The sequence below is a fragment of the Salvelinus fontinalis genome, chromosome 22 (assembly GCF_029448725.1).
Source record: "Salvelinus fontinalis isolate EN_2023a chromosome 22, ASM2944872v1, whole genome shotgun sequence".
Taxonomy (NCBI): Eukaryota; Metazoa; Chordata; class Actinopteri; order Salmoniformes; family Salmonidae; genus Salvelinus; species Salvelinus fontinalis.
Genome location: NC_074686.1, coordinates 11,267,156 through 11,283,920, shown reverse-complemented (window position 1 = coordinate 11,283,920; position 16,765 = coordinate 11,267,156).

Genomic DNA, 16,765 nt, shown 5'->3' with positions numbered 1-16,765 from the left:
CAAGGAGAGAGACTTCAGAGGACAGTGTCACAGCCACGGCAGGACCAGGTGTCACCCTTGTTGCCAGCAGCACCAGTATAGGGGACAGTGGCACAGCATCGTCCAGTTACCTCAGTGATGGCACAAAACCATATCAGCCACACCCACAATTTATAGAACTGCAAACTCTTGCCAACAGTGTTGACATTTCAAGAGAGATGGTTTCACGATTTCCCCTGGCTACATTATAATCCATCAATAAAAGGAGTGTTGTGTTTTCACTGTAGCCAAGGGTTTTCAAGCCAGCCATCTTTTGGCCAAAGAGCAGTCGCTGCCTTCATTAGTGCAGGATTTAGGAACTGGAGAAAAGCCATTGAAAAATTCACAGCACATCAAAACTGCCAAACCCACCGCCACTTTGTAACTGTAACAGCACACCAGCTAAATCCAATCAGTGTCATTATCCAGCGCGTGGGGTAAACAGCAGGAGGACGCAAGGCATTGCTTGATGAAAATTGTTAGTTCGGTGCGGCATGTAGTAAGACAGGGACAAGCCTTCAGAGGCCACACGGATGACAGTGGGAATTTATATCAGCTTTTGAAACTCAGGTGCAGAAGAGGATGATCCCATTTTAATGAAGTGGTTAACAGAGCGTACCACAATGTACACAGGCCCCAAAGCACAGAATGAAATTCTGAACATCATGGCCAATACAGTCATTCGAGGCATTGCAGCTGAGATTAGGTCTCTTCCGATTGTACAATTTTCAGTAATTGTTGATGGTACTCAAGATGTCTCTGGTGCTGAACAGGAGAGTGTCTGTCTGCGTTATGTTGACCATGACCTTGTCCCTCACAAGGAGTTTATTGGGCTATACAGGGTGTCGGAGACAACAGGTGAGGGCATTGCGAAAGTGGCAACTGATGTGTTGTTGAGGCTCAATTTGCCCATGTCTGGCTTACGTGGGCAGAGTTACGATGGTGCCTCAAACATGGCAGGAAAATACACAGGTGCACAGGCAATTGTGAGGAGGCAGCAGCCATTAGCCCTCTATGTCCATTGTGGAGCACACTGTGTAAATCTGATTACACAGGCTGGCTGCTCAGCCTCCCTACTGATCCGGGATTCCCTTTCTTGGGTCCATCAGTTAGGTGTCCTCTATGGCCAGTCAGGAAAGTTTAAGAGCATGTTTGAATCAATTGCCACGTCCAAAGATACAAATCTGACCACCCTGAAACCCCTATTGTGATGGTTCTCAATGGAGATTATTTACGATGAGATCACACCATGTTCATTGTATTTATGAAAACTGCTCCCATACAGTGTACAGTACCATTGCCGCCTACTGGCCTTTCTTGATATTGCTGGTTGTAAGTACGAATACCTGCATACATAATGGACTGATAAGGAACACTGCTATAACTATTATTATTAGTAAACCCTTCAGTTATTTACTGTACCTAACAATTATCTAGTAGTAGTGATTATGGTCCCTCAATATACATTTAACATATTACAACATTGGCTCTGTTAGAGCACTACTTTTGGTGTCCCCCTCAGGAATTGCTCCTGAGAAAATTTCATGTAATTGTCCCCTCCAAGGTTGATATCAGATTTTCGCCCATGCTTTGAGAGTGGGGGAATCCATCGCATTTTCCAATTATGTCCCTATTTTACAAGTCTAAAAAAGAGAACCTTTCATTATGTTGCTAAACAAAGACTCAATCTTACCTGAGACTCCCTGTCTTTGCCAGTCTGTCCCTGCCCCTCTGTCCCCAGCTCTGCTGTCTGTGTGCCATCTGTTGCCTGCTCTGCCTAATGACATTGTAAAACATTTCCATTTCACTTCTTTCTTATTAATAGATGGACTTCGATCTACAAGGTAGCTAGCTAGTCAGCTAGCAAATGTGAAACCCTTCCAAGATGGCGTAGCAGTCGGACGTGTGTTTGTCTTGTCCCGCGTAAATAGTCCTCGTATTTTTTGTATACATTTCGTATATATTTTAATTTCACTTTCCATCTAGGAACTGAATATACATTCCCGCAACCCGCCTCACCCAATGTGGTAAGGATCTGCTATTTTTTTATACTTTAGAACCGTAACCCCAATCAGAAGCTAGCCAGATAACTAGCTACTAGCTAGTAGTCAGTTAGCCACTGCTACGGTCTTCACCCTTAACTCGGACACCAGCCAGCTTCAGCTCGGGACAATACCTGCCAGTCTGCAGGCGCGATATCAACCCATAGCATATAGGACTGCTTTTTCTCTACCACATCACCGGATTCCTGACGCAAGCTCTGGACAATTACACCGGATCATCGTCGCTAGCTAGCTGCAACCAAGTGGCTACTACTGGCTAATACCTCTGTCCCGAAACAAGCACCAGTTAGCCTTGAGCTAGCCTCGAGCTAGGCCCATCTGCCGGCTTGCCGAAGGTCTACCAGCAAATTCTTGGGCTACAATACCTCTTTTGCCAATTGGACTGGACCCTTTATTGCCGACACGGAGCCCCGCCGATCCATCACGACTGGTCTGCCGACGTAATTGTCCGAGGTGGTTTCAACAGGCTTTTCCATTGCGACGTTTCTGAATACCCATCTGCTAATTATTAGCTGTCTTATCGGCTGCTATCTAAATAAGTATACCAGACATTTTTTTTTTCTTTTTTCTTGGGTCACTATATCTATTTTGCCAATTGGATCGATCCCCTCTACCACACGGAACCCCACTAATCTACCGACGGAAACGAACGGTGACAAAAAAAAATAATTATTATTTTTATTTATTTTTTAAAAACAGACCTCCATCCTATGTTATCTGGCTACCGATAGCCAGCTACCCGGCCAGCTGTCTGGATCGCCGTGACCCCAACCAACCTCTACTCACTGGACCCTTATGTTCACTCGATTAAGCATGCCTCTCCTTAATGTAAATATGCCTTGTCCATTGCTGTTCTGGTTAGTGTTTATAGGCTTATTTCACTGTAGAGCCTCTAGCCCTGCTCACTATATATCCAACCTCTCAGTTCCACCACCCACATATGCGATGACATCACCTGGTTTCAATAATGTTTCTAGAGACAATATCTCTCTCATCATCACTCATTACCTAGGTTTACCTCCACTGTATTCACATCCTACCATACCTTTGTCTGTACATTATTCCTTGAAGCTATTTTATCGCAGACAAGATAGAACGGCCAAAGGGGGCGGTGTTGCAATCTACTGCAAGGATTGCCTGCAGAGTTCTGTTCTACTATACAGGTCTGTTCCGAAACAATTTGAACTTCTACTTTTAAAAATCCACCTCTCTAAAAACAAGTCTCTCACTGTTGCCGCCTGCTATAGACCACCCACTGCCCCCAGCTGTGCTCTGGACACCATATGTGAACTGATTGCCCCCCATCTATCTTCAGAGCTTGTGCTGCTAGGCGACCTAAATTGGAACATGCTTAACACCCCAGCCACCCTACAATCTAAGCTTGATGCCCTCAATCTCACACAAATTATCAATGAACCTACCAGGTATCACCCCAATTCCGTAAACACGGGTACCCTCATAGACATCATCCTAACCAATTTGCCCTCCAAATACACCTCTGCTGTTTTCAACCAAGATCTCAGCGATCACTGCCTCATTGCCTGTATCCGTAATGGGTCAGCGATCAAACGACCTCCATCTATCTTCAGAGCTTGTGCTGCTAGGCGACCTAAATTGGAACATGCTTAACACCCCAGCCACCCTACAATCTAAGCTTGATGCCCTCAATCTCACACAAATTATCAATGAACCTACCAGGTATCACCCCAATTCCGTAAACACGGGTACCCTCATAGACATCATCCTAACCAATTTGCCCTCCAAATACACCTCTGCTGTTTTCAACCAAGATCTCAGCGATCACTGCCTCATTGCCTGTATCCGTAATGGGTCAGCGATCAAACGACCTCCACTCATCACTGTCAAACGCTCCCTGAAACACTTCAGTGAGCAGGCCTTTCTAATCGACCTGGCCGAGGTATCCTGGAAGGATATTGATCTCATCCCGTCAGTAGAGGATGCCTGGATATTTTTTTTTAAATGCCTTCCTCACCATCTTGAATAAGCATGCCCCATTCAAGAAATTTAGAACCAGGAACAGATATAGCCCTTGGTTCTCTCCTGACCTGACTGCCCTTAACCAACAGAAAAACATTCTATGGCGTTCTGCATTAGCATCGAACAGCCCCCGTGATATGCAACTTTTCAGGGAAGCTAGAAACCAGTATACACAGGCAGTTAGAAAAGCCAAGGCTAGCTTTTTCAAGCAGAAATTTGCTTCCTGCAACACAAACTCAAAAAAGTTCTGGGACACTGTAAAGTCCATGGAGAATAAGAACACCTCCACCCAGCTTCCAACTGCACTGAAGAGGAAACACTGTCACCACCGACAAATCCACTATAATTGAGAATTTCAACAAGCATTTTTCTACGGCTGGCCATGCTTTCCACCTGGCTACCCCTACCCCGGTCAACAGCACTGGCCTCCCCTCTGCTACTCGCCTTCCCCATTTCTCTTTCTCCCAAATACAGTCAGCTGATGTTCTGAAAGAGCTGCAAAATCTGGACCCTTACAAATCAGCCGGGCTAGATAATCTGGACCCTTTCTTTCTAAAACTATCTGCTGAAATTGTTGCCACCCCTATTACCAGCCTTTTCAACCTCTCTTTCGTGTCGTCTGAGATTCCCAAAGATTGGAAAGCAGCTGCGGTTATCCCCCTCTTCAAAGGGGGGGACACTCTTGACCCAAACAGCTACAGACCTATATCTATCCTACCCTGCCTTTCTAAGGTCAACAAACAGATTACCGACCATCTCGAATCCCACCATACCTTCTCCGCTATGCAATCTGGTTTCAGAGCTGGTCATGGGTGCACCTCAGCCACGCTCAAGGTCATAAACGATATCTTAACCGCTATCGATAGGAAACAGTACTGTGCAGCCATATTCATTGACCTGGCCAAGGCTTTTGACTCTGTCAATCACCACATCCTCATCGGCAGACTCGGCAGCCTTGGTTTCTCTAATGATTGCCTCGCCTGGTTCACCAACTACTTCTCTGATCGAGTTCAGTGTGTCAAATCGGAGGGTCTGTTGTCCGGACCTCTGGCAGTCTCTATGGGGGTGCCACAGGGTTCAATTCTTGGACCGACTCTCTTCTGTATACATCAATGATGTCGCTCTTGCTGCTGGTGAGTCTCTGATCCACCTCTACGCAGACGACACTATTCTGTATACTTCTGGCCCTTCTTTTGACGCTGTGTTAACAACCCTCCAGGCGAGCTTCAATGCCATACAACTCTCCTTCCGTGGCCTCCAATTGCTCTTAAATACAAGTAAAACTAAATGCATGCTCTTCAACCGATCGCTGCCTGCACCTGCCCGCCTGTCCAACATCACTACTTTGGACGGCTCTGACTTAGAATATGTGGACAACTACAAATACCTAGGTGTCTGGTTAGACTGTAAACTCTCCTTCCAGACTCACATCAAGCATCTCCAATCCAAAGTTAAATCTAGAATCGGCTTCCTATTCCGCAACAAAGCATCCTTCACTCATGCTGCCAAACATACCCTTGTAAAACTGACCATCCTACCAATCCTCGACTTCGGTGATGTCATTTACAAAATAGCCTCCAAAACCCTACTCAATAAATTGGATGCAGTCTATCACAGTGCCATCCGTTTTGTCACCAAAGCCCCATATACTACCCACCACTGCGACCTGTACGCTCTCGTTGGCTGGCCCTCGCTTCACACTCGTCGCCAAACCCACTGGCTCCAGGTCATCTACAAGACCCTGCTAGGTAAAGTCCCCCCTTATCTCAGCTCGCTGGTCACCATAGCAAAGCCCACCCGTAGCACGCGCTCCAGCAGGTATATCTCTCTGGTCACCCCCAAAACCAATTCTTCCTTTGGCCGCCTCTCCTTCCAGTTCTCTGCTGCCAATGACTGGAACGAACTACAAAAATCTCTGAAACTGGAAACACTTATCTCCCTCACTAGCTTTAAGCACCAGCTGTCAGAGCAGCTCATAGATTACTGCACCTGTACATAGCCCATCTATAATTTAGCCCAAACAACTACCTCTTTACCTAATTTTGCTCCTTTGCACCCCATTATTTCTATCTCTACTTTGCACCTTCCTCCACTGCAAACCAACCATTCTAGTGTTTTTTTACTTGCTATATTGTATTTACTTCACCACCATGGCCTTTTTATATTTTTATTTATTTATATTTTGTTTGCCTTCACCTCCCTCATCTCACCTCACTTGCTCATATTGTATATAGACTTATTTTTCACTGTATTATTGACCGTATGTTTGTTTTACTCCATGTGTAACTATGTGTTGTTGTATGTGCCGAACTGCTTTGCTTTATCTTGGCCAGGTCGCAATTGTAAATGAGAACGTGTTCTCAATTTGCCTACCTGGTTAAATAAAGGTGAAATAAAAAATAAAATAAATAAAATTGCAGTGACAAGGGTTGACAGCTGTTGAGTTCACCATTTACACAACGTATGCTGCAACTTTTTGTAATTTTAATATAGTTTGTTTTATATGGGCCGGCTTCCAACAATAGCTGAATTTGCAGAGCTAGCGAGCACCAATTCCGTTTCTGTGGTGTTTGCTATATAATCTTTGCTATTGTCAGTTTACTCCTAGATCGACACACAGGTGCCTCAAAGTCCCCTAGCGACAATTTAGCTTTTGCAACGAGACCATTATATATATTTAAGACAATGGTAGAAGAGAGTGTAGTTCTGTTCAGTTTGGACTTCAGTTTATCGCTAACCTTATCACAGGGACTTCGAAGCACTACAGCTGCATGCTAATCTTGGAATAAACTGACGATAGCAAAGATTCCATCTCTGACGACGCCACAGAAATGGAATAGGTACTATCTATCTTGATAGTTAATGTTTGCTTTAGTTTGCTCGCTAGCTCTGCAAATGCAGATATTGTGTGTGAACCCTGCCAACATAAAACAACATCGTTATGGTGCGATTGACTGGATTAACCTCACGTTAGTTACCTGCATTGAGTGCCTTTCAGACGTTAGACACGAACCCTCTGTTACCTTGCCAGCTAAGGAACACTACATTGCATTGCTAGCTTCTCTCATTGACTCACATTCAAATAGCTGCAAACACTGGTTGATGTTACTGTAGATAGCAAACATCAGCTAACCGCTAGCTAACATAGTGACCTGTAATTTTAATGCAGCGAAAATTAAGACTGGTAATGTATCGTTCTTACTCTTCTCAACGAGCAGTGGGTGCTGCCGTGGGCCCCACCCCCGTCCCAAAGCACTCACAGTACCAGTCCGCGCGCTGCAGTCAGAGCAGGAGATGTTCACCCCTCCGCGTCCAGACTGAAAATGAATAGACATTTATTTACTTCTACCACTCAATACAAGAAAACACATTTATAACCGTTACCAGTCTTAATTTTCGCTGCATTAAAATTACAGGTCACTATGTTAGCTAGCGGTTAGCTGATGTTTGCTATCTACAGTAACATCAACCAGTGTTTGCAGCTATTTGAATGTGAGTCAATGAGAGAAGCTAGCAATGCAATGTTTTTTATTTTTTTTATTTAACCTTTATTTAACCAGGTAGGCAAATTGAGATGTATGTGTTCCTTAGCTTCTACCATTGTCTTAAATATCTTTAATGGTCTCGTTGCAAAAGTTAAACCGCTAAACTTAAAAACTCTCCAAAAGTCTTCAATAACACCAGAAAACGTCGCTAGATTTGACGCTAGTCGCTTTTAAAATAAATTGTCACTGAATACTCGCTAAATATAGCGACAAAGTCGCTAAGTTGGCAACACTGCACAGTACCTGCATCGTGTGCTACTTCTGAGGGCTGGGAGGCAGTGGATCAAACCATTTTGAGGCTAAGGGCGGGAGTTCCCAATCTTTTGAAACTTAAAAACTCGCTATTAAGTCTCTATATTGCCCTCCCAAGCAAAAAGGCAGTAACTGCTCATTTGGTCGAAAATTAGTTGATGTCATTTTTGTTTCATTAAATGCATGCTTAATCATGTGGACCAGTATCCTGCCTCTATTGTATTGTGTTCTGGAGAAAATAGGGGTCGTATTAGCATTAACTGCAAAAAGTTACTGTGAAACCAAGGTAAATGGCAGTAACTGAACTTACTGCCTTTTAGCTTGGTTTCAACCTGCCCTTGTCTGCAGTTACTGCGTTTTATCTGTGTATCATATCATAATCGAACCTGTATGACACTGACTGACAGCTACACACACATACATTGCTAATCTAGGGATACAACACCATGGCACAGCATTCCTGGGGGGAAATGATGGTTGAACTTGCTCTGGAACGCCGACATCCAGACACTGGTAAGAACTAGCTAGCTAAGTAGATCTGACATCAAATGAATTTGATGACAGGAGAACAAGAGGAGACAATAGGACGAGGAGGATAATTTTATAATAAGGCCGTTTAATCACATGTAAAGACATCTTAGTAAAATCTTGCAGCAAGGCTCTTTCTGTCTGATTCGTATGGAATCGTCCGGAAAGAGGCAGTTTAAACAGTTGTACAGTTTTATATAGACAACAAGCAAAGTAGGTTGATCTGGAAGTCTGGCCTTCCGATTGGTCGATCTGGGTCTTGGGTAGTCCTGAACAGGCCTGGTGTCAACGTTCCATTGGTTCCTGAGATAGTTCTTTGTTTTGAGCTCCAACCTTGAGTTCTGTGTGTCTGTGGTTATCATGGGGGAGGGGAATTGTGTGTGTCTGTAGTTGGTGTCTTAATAAGTCCAGCAAATGTCCAAGAGAAATGAGGAGTATGTGTATTTTGTATAAAAGATGGCTTATGTTGAAATGTTGTTATTACTAGTTTCCAGTATCTATTACAATTTCTTACACTAGCGAGCTAGCGAGCATAGACTAACAATGCTACCTGCTCTCATAAGAGATCTGCAATTGATACTAACGTCAATCTATTAGCCATAAAATTAATTATATTCTGAAATTTCATCTGATGGTTTCTTTGAATCAGTACACCATACACACGATTTAGCATCAATCAAATCTGGTATCAGGATAAAATGTGATTCAGAATCACCGAATATACTTAAAGTATTTTTATTACACTCAAGCGATAAATGGTAAATGCAATTTTCGTATATACGGGTTTACTGTATCAGAGAACTGACTCGAATGATACAATCAACATTTGTTATACTGTGACAGAGATAGTTCCAACTCGTCCGTTGGTCGATCACAGTAGAGGCTTAGCGTGGTTTAGACTCACTAGCCTATCGGTGGCGCCCAGGCTGGTCCCAGCCCCACAGCGCTCCAGATGTCCGACGCTGTTGCTGTGTAGATTATGCGCCCACACCCTAGAAACTGAGGCCACATGTTTTTATGTCCTCATTTAGCACAGACAGTTTCTGCAACATTGTTTTCTATGCAGGTGTCAATAGCTAAACATACTGTTCCCGCTCAAGGTTAACCACAGCTTCTCAGCACACTAGCTGGGGAAAAATAGTTAGTATAGTTGTCCTTATAGTTGTATTCTGGCATTCAATGGGTTATTTGAATCCGTAACATTACACCACACACACGACCTCTAGCCAGCTGACGGTCAGTTGGACGTGCACCCCATACGGAATTGTCAAAAGCCACAGACACTCGTTTTCCGGATGAGCGCACACACAGCATTGCTAGCTCATTAATAATATATATACTCACATGTTAAGGGTTTCTGGTTTTCTTTTATATTCCAGTATTGCGTGACTGTCTTGGTCAGGAAAGTTAAAATCCCAAATTGTATCCATCACCTTTGTTGGTGGCATATGTAAATAGTACAACAAGCTTTGACATGCCAAACGTGTGCTCAATGTGTCTGCTTCTGTGCCATCATTACATGAATGCGGAAAAAACTGTTTTGCATGACTTCCACCAATCCCTGTGGTCTAGATGATTAGTATCTATGCGGATCAAAGTTGCCATGTGAGGGTGTATTAGGACAGTACAACCACGTCAATACTAGCTTTTATTTTTTTCAATGTCAATCCATGCAAATTTTTTGTATTTGTAAAGGATTTAAAGGATTATGATCATATGTTTGCACACCAGAAAATGTCAGTATTAATTATTATCATCCATGACAGAATAGAGTCATTAGGATGCATGTCCCTGATTATTTGCTCTATTTATTTCAGTTGAGTTTGAGGGCCACATTCCAACAAAGATTCCTGATCTACCCCCTTTAACTGAAGTCACAGTGTCAACGCTATTTGAAGAAATAGAGAACCAGTGGGTGGTCTCTGACTCCTTAGACATCAGTTTATCAGAAGCGAAATCAAGTGCCAATGATGAAGATTATCATCCACCTTCAGCGCTGGATGTTCCAGCACAAGTGGCAGCTGAGCCCGTGGACTCAACTCCAGAACACCTATCAAACAAGAAATCCAAGATTCCACCTATGGGTAAGCCATGTGATCCCAAATGCAAGAGGCAATGTACTCAGAATATTTCAGAGGTTAGGTGAAAGGAAATATGGGAAAAGTATTGGGAGATGAAGTATAAGGAGAAGAGGACATGGATCTTCCACATGGTGGCACAGCAATCTAAGAAAAATGGCACTGTTGGTGCTGACAGTTGACGCAGCAGGTCGTTTCTGTACCATCTTCCAAACCAGAGCGGTTCTGCACAACCGGTGTGCAAAGTTTTTTTTCTGACAACATTGGGCTACATCCCCAAAAATGACAGGTTGATTGTCACAATGATGGGCAAGTCAATCACCACCAAACTGATTCCACCAAAGGATCAGAGGGGAAAGAAAGCTTCAGCGAGCAAATTGAACATGAATCCAATCCTGCAACACATTGAGTCCTTCCATCCCCAAATCAGCCACTACAGATGAGAGCATGCCCCACATCGCCTCTACCTCCCTAGTGACGTCAATAGTCGGTTCATGCATAATGACTACAAGGAGAAGAACAAAGATGCCAGCTGCGGTTATGTAACCTATCGCAAGGCGGTAAAGGGAAGGAACATCAGCTTTGTGAAGCTTGGAGAGGAGGAGTGCGAGCTCTGTTTGGTGCGGGGTCGTCATCTGAAGATGGATCACAGGGAGAATGAGGCCATGGAAACCCAAGCCTGCCAAGACAACAGCCTTGCAGCACCTGAATTCACCATCACCAACCCCGACTGCATGCAATGTAGAAAATATGAGGAACATAATAAGTCTGCAGGGCAGAGCAGAAGCCATTACCAGGCTGATGAACAGAAAGATTGGCCTGAGGACTGGTCTGTGAGGAGCGTTGATATGCAAAAAGTCCTCATGCTCCCTCGCATGCCAGGTGTGAAAACAGCATTATTCGATTCAGAAGAATCGTTGCCTATCACGTGACATTCGCCACCATTGGAAAGAAGTCTCAAATGAAGAAGAAAACAATCTCAGTGGTATGGCATGAAGGAACAGCTGGTCAGAAGGCAGAGGAGATTACTTCATCTTACGTAACAGCACTGGAGAGTGAGAGAGATGTCAAGCATGCAGTGTATTGGGTGGATAACTGCACTTCTCATAAACAAAAACTGGTGCCTCCTAACATTACTGGTGAGTGTTGTCATTGCTGACTCAACTTTGATGGAGGACATCACCCTCAAGTTCTTCGAGCCAGGACACACCTTCATGAGTGCAGACAGTTTACACCATGGCGTGGAACAGGAAATGAAAGCTCGACCTGGAGGTGGGGTGTACGACTTCGGGGACTTCCTCCATGTGGTCGCTACTTCCAATGCAGGCAAGATGCAGGTGGTCGAAATGAAAAAGGAAAACATCCTGGCATGGAAAGCTGGCCATTCCATCGTCAAGCTGAAGAAGGCAGCAGCACCAAAGCTGGCAGAGATGGCTGAGATCCAGTTGAGGCGTGGATCCAGGAGCCTCTTCTACAAAGTCTCCCATGAAGAAAAGGACTTCACAGAGCTTGACTTCATCATGAAGAAAGTCACTCTAGAGACACCCTCGACACTACGTACACAGGATAGAGGGATAGAAGAGTCCAAGAAGATGGACATAATCACCAAGCTGTGTCCTCTGATGCCTGCAAATCGAAGGCAGTTCTGGAATGACTTGGCTGTGAACAGCATTGCTGAGGATGAGGAGTGATATGGAAGAGCACTGAAGATTTTTTATCAATTGTAGCTAAATGTAATTTAGGTCCTCTTGTGAATATGAACATGTACATATGTTTAAAATGTATTCTTAATGCTGTTATTTATTCATTCAAAAGTGTCATTTGAAAAAATACAAATAAAATGTTTTATTAGCAATCTCATGGTCATTTTTTATAATTTGTATTACCCTACATCATACTTCGATCATTTTCCATCATTAGAAATTACAAGACAGGTAATCATTTCATGTAATTCAAACAATTTTAGTGCTGCTTTTCACATTTATTCTTATAACAAGACATGGGCTACTTGCCAAACACAGTATGTAATGTGACTAATGCAGAACCTACATATCAATGTAAATGCAACTGGTATCTTAGTGGAAGACACACAAAGGACGCAGTTTCAACTCTGTTACACTGTCAGTAATTACACTGCTGTTGTATTAATAGCATAAATGAGAAGTATAGTAAACCAACAAATGAAAATGGCAGAATCTGCTCTTTGCTTTGGTATTTCCCTGCAATTTATAACATATCATGCCAAGGAAGAAGCCAGTAACTGCCATTTAAGGGTCAAAGGTCATGTCAGAAGTCAGGGTCAACATGAATAAAAAATGTACTCTTAGTAAGGCAACAGATCATTACATCTCCAATGATCTCACTAGAATTCATTTGGCTGGACAATTAAACAACTTTGAAGACATTATTCTCAGTTCCACTCTATGAGCAGTTACTGCCTTTTTGCTTGGGAGGGCAGCATAAACAATTAATGAACATGCACCTGTGGAATGGTCATTAAGACACTAACAGCTTACAGACGGTAGGCAATTAAGGTCACAGTTATGAAAACTAAGGACACTAAAGAGGCCTTTCTACTGACTCTGAAAAACACCAAAATAAATATGTCCAGTGTCCCTGCTATATGTATATAAATACATTGCATTCGGAAAGTATCCAGACCCCTTGACTTTTTCCACATTTTGTTACGTTACAGCCTTATTCGAAAATGTATTAATTAAAAAAAAAAAGATCCTATTCAATCTACACACAATACCCCATGATGACAAACCAAAAATAGTTTTTTAGAAATTTTTGCAATTGAAAAAAATATATAATAAAGAAATACCTAATTTACATACGTATTCAGACCTTTTGCTATGAGACTAGGGGGAGTTTTTTTTTTGCACCCAAATTACGACGTGCCGTGTAAAGGCAAATACTAAACAAAAACAGTGTTGAAACCCAAACAAAAGAGTGAGGAGTACCTAGAATAAATTACACACGTGCACAATGATTAACACACGGGAGGAGACCCGTAATCATCTGCGCAATCCACAAGGGCACGAAAGCCCAAAACACATGGCACAGGTACTCACTCATACCAACGGACATTGTAACAATAATCAACAGTCCAATGGAAACCAAAGGGCACACTTATACAAGTCCTAATCAGTGGGAATAGGGGACAGGTGTGCGTAATGAAAGTTCCGGCGGGATCCCTGACATCCGCGAAGCGCAAGAAGCATGAATGCTCTGACTTCTGCAGCCAATGCAGAATTCGGATTGACCATGCAGAGTCCTTAATAGGTATAATAATAATAATAGTAGTAATAATAGTAATAATAATAGTAATAATAATAGTAATAGCATTAATAATAATACTAGTAGTAATAGTAATACTCAATAATAGTAATGATAATCATAATAATAGTAATAGTAGTAATAATAAGAACAGTAGTAATAATAATAACACCAGTAATAATAGCACTACTCATAATAATAGTAATAATAATCATAATAGTTATAATATTAATACTATTCATAATAATAGTTATAATAACAACAGTAATAATAGTGATAATAGTCATAATAATAATAATAGTCATAATAACAATAGTCATAATTATAATGATAGTAATAATAGTAGTAATAGTATTAATAATAATAATAATGTATGGCATTTCTATAGCGCTTTTCATAGAATCTCAAAGCGCTTCAACAGCAAAAAACAAACAAGCACTATATCAGGACAGGTCAACCAATAGAGGCCAAGTCTTTGAAAGCTGCATCCTCCAAAGATGGAGGGTCCGTTCATGGCTTGAGAGAGAGCTGGTCAGAGAATGGTAGATGATGGTGATGGAGTTTGTTGATGATCTTGTAGAGGGAAAGTCTGGGAACCAGCCTGAGTCTTATAGCCACTGGATTTCTCTTCCACTCTGGGTAGCACCCACTTGGGTGATGCCTCAGCGTTTCTGGGCACCAGAAAGCTCACCTCACAAAGTTCCAAATAGTAGCCAGTCGTTCTCACTATGAACACCCCACTGCACCTCTCTGATTCAGAGGGGTTGAGTTAAATGCAGGAGACACATTTCAGTTGAATGCATTCAGTTGTGCAACTGACTAGGTATCTTCTTTCTTTACCTTTCCATCCCAGCATATTCTGTAGTATTCATAATATATTCATAGTATACTCATAGTATATTCATAGTATATTGTGTATATATTCCTACTACCCTTCCTCCTTTTTAAAATATGTTTCTATTACTTGTTTGTATTTATGTATGTGTGTGTGTGTGTTGCACTGTTGAGGAGAGCCTGTGAGTAAGCATTTTGCTGCAACATTTACGTCCTGTATTCTGGGAATGTGACCCATATATTTTGATTTGATGATAGCCAGGCACTAATTAGCTAAATATATAGTTAGTCTTTTATAAGGTATTATGAGCCAATGGTAACCTATTAGGCATTTATTCAGTATTTTTTCTTCTTTATCTATGTCACGTTCCTGACCGGTTTTCTGTTATTTTGTATGTGTTTGACGGTCAGGGCGTGAGTTTGGGTGGGTAGTCTATGTTATGTGTTTCTATGTTGGTTATAGGGTGACCTGATATGGCTCTCAATTAGAGGCAGGTGGTTTTCATTTCCTCTGATTGAGAGCCATATTAAGGTAGGTGTTTTCACATTGATTGTTGTGGGTGGTTGTCTCCTGTGTCTGTGTTTGTCGCGCCACACGGGACTGTCTCGGTTTGTTTGTACGTTCGTTCTTTTGTGTAGTCATTTTCCTGTTCGTGAGTTCTTCGTTTTATGTAGTTCGCATGTCCAGGTCTGTCTACAGGTCTGTCCAAGTCGTTTATTGTTTTGTAATTATTCAAGTGTTCGTCGTGTTTTCTGTTTTGTTTATTAAATATCATGTCTTATCACAACGCTGCGTCTTGGTTCAATCCATGCTCCTCCTCTTCGGATGAAGAGGAAGAGGAAAGCCGTTACAGAACCACCCACCGAACCAGAACCAAGCAGCGTGAGTTCGAGCAGTGGCCTACGAAACAGGAATCCTGGACATGGGAAGAAGTATTGGAGGGAAAAGGACACTGGGCTCATATTGGGGAATATCGCCGCACTCGTGAGGAGATGGAAGCAGCGAGAGCCCAGGAGCGGTGGTATGAGGAGGCAGCAAGGAGGCGTGGCTGGAAGCCCGCGAAGAAACCCCAAAAATTTCTTGGGGGGGGGGGGGGGGGGAGGCTAAGAGGTAGTGGGCCAAGGGCAGGTAAGAGACCTGCGCCCACTTCCCAGGCTAACCGTGGAGAGCGGGAGTACGGGCAGAGACCGTGTTACGCAGTAGAGCGCACGGTGTCTCCTGTACGTGTTCATAGCCCGGTGCGGGTTATTCCACCTCCCCGCACTGGTAGGGCTAGATTGAGTATTGAGCCGAATGTCATGAAGCCGGCCCTACATATCTGGCCACCAGTACGTCTCCTCGGGCCGGCTTACATGGCACCAGCCTTACGCATGGTGTCCCCGGTTCGCCTACATAGCCCGGTGCGGGTTATTCCACCTCCCCGCACTGGTCAGGCAACGGGGAGCATACAACCAGGTAAGGTTGGGCAGGCTCAATGCTCAAGGGAGCCAGTACGCCTGCACGGTCCGGTATTTCCGGCGCCACCTCCCTGCCCCAGCCTAGTTCCACCAGTGCCTACTCCATGCACCAGGCTTCCAGTGCGTTTCCAGAGCCCTGTTCCTCCTCCACGCACTCTCCCTATGGTGCGTGTCTCCAGCCCAGTGCCTCCAGTTCCGGCACCACGCACTAAGCAACCTGTGCGTCTCCAGAGCCCTGTACACACTGTTCCTTCTCCCCGTACTCGTCCTGATGTGCGTGCCCTCAGCCCGGTGCCACCAGTGCCGGTACCACGCACCAGGTCCATAGTGCGTTTTGAGAATCCACTGTGCCCTGTCCCTGCTCCCCGCACTAGCCTGAAGGTGCGTAGCTTTAGCCCGGTACCTCCAGTTCCGGCACCACGCACCAGGCCTACAGTGCGCCTCATCCGGCCAGAGCCATCCGTCTGCCCAGTGCCATCTGAGCCATCCGTCTCCCCAGCGCCATCTGAGCCATCCGTCTCCCCAGCGCCATCTGAGCCATCCGTCTCCCCAGCGCCATCTGAGCCATCCGTCTCCCCAGCGCCATCTGAGCCATCCGTCTCCCCAGCGCCATCTGAGCCATCCGTCTGCCCAGCGCCGTCTGAGCCATCCGTCTGCCCCGAGCCATTAGAGCCGCCCGTCTGTCCCGAGCCGTCAGAGCTGTTAGTCA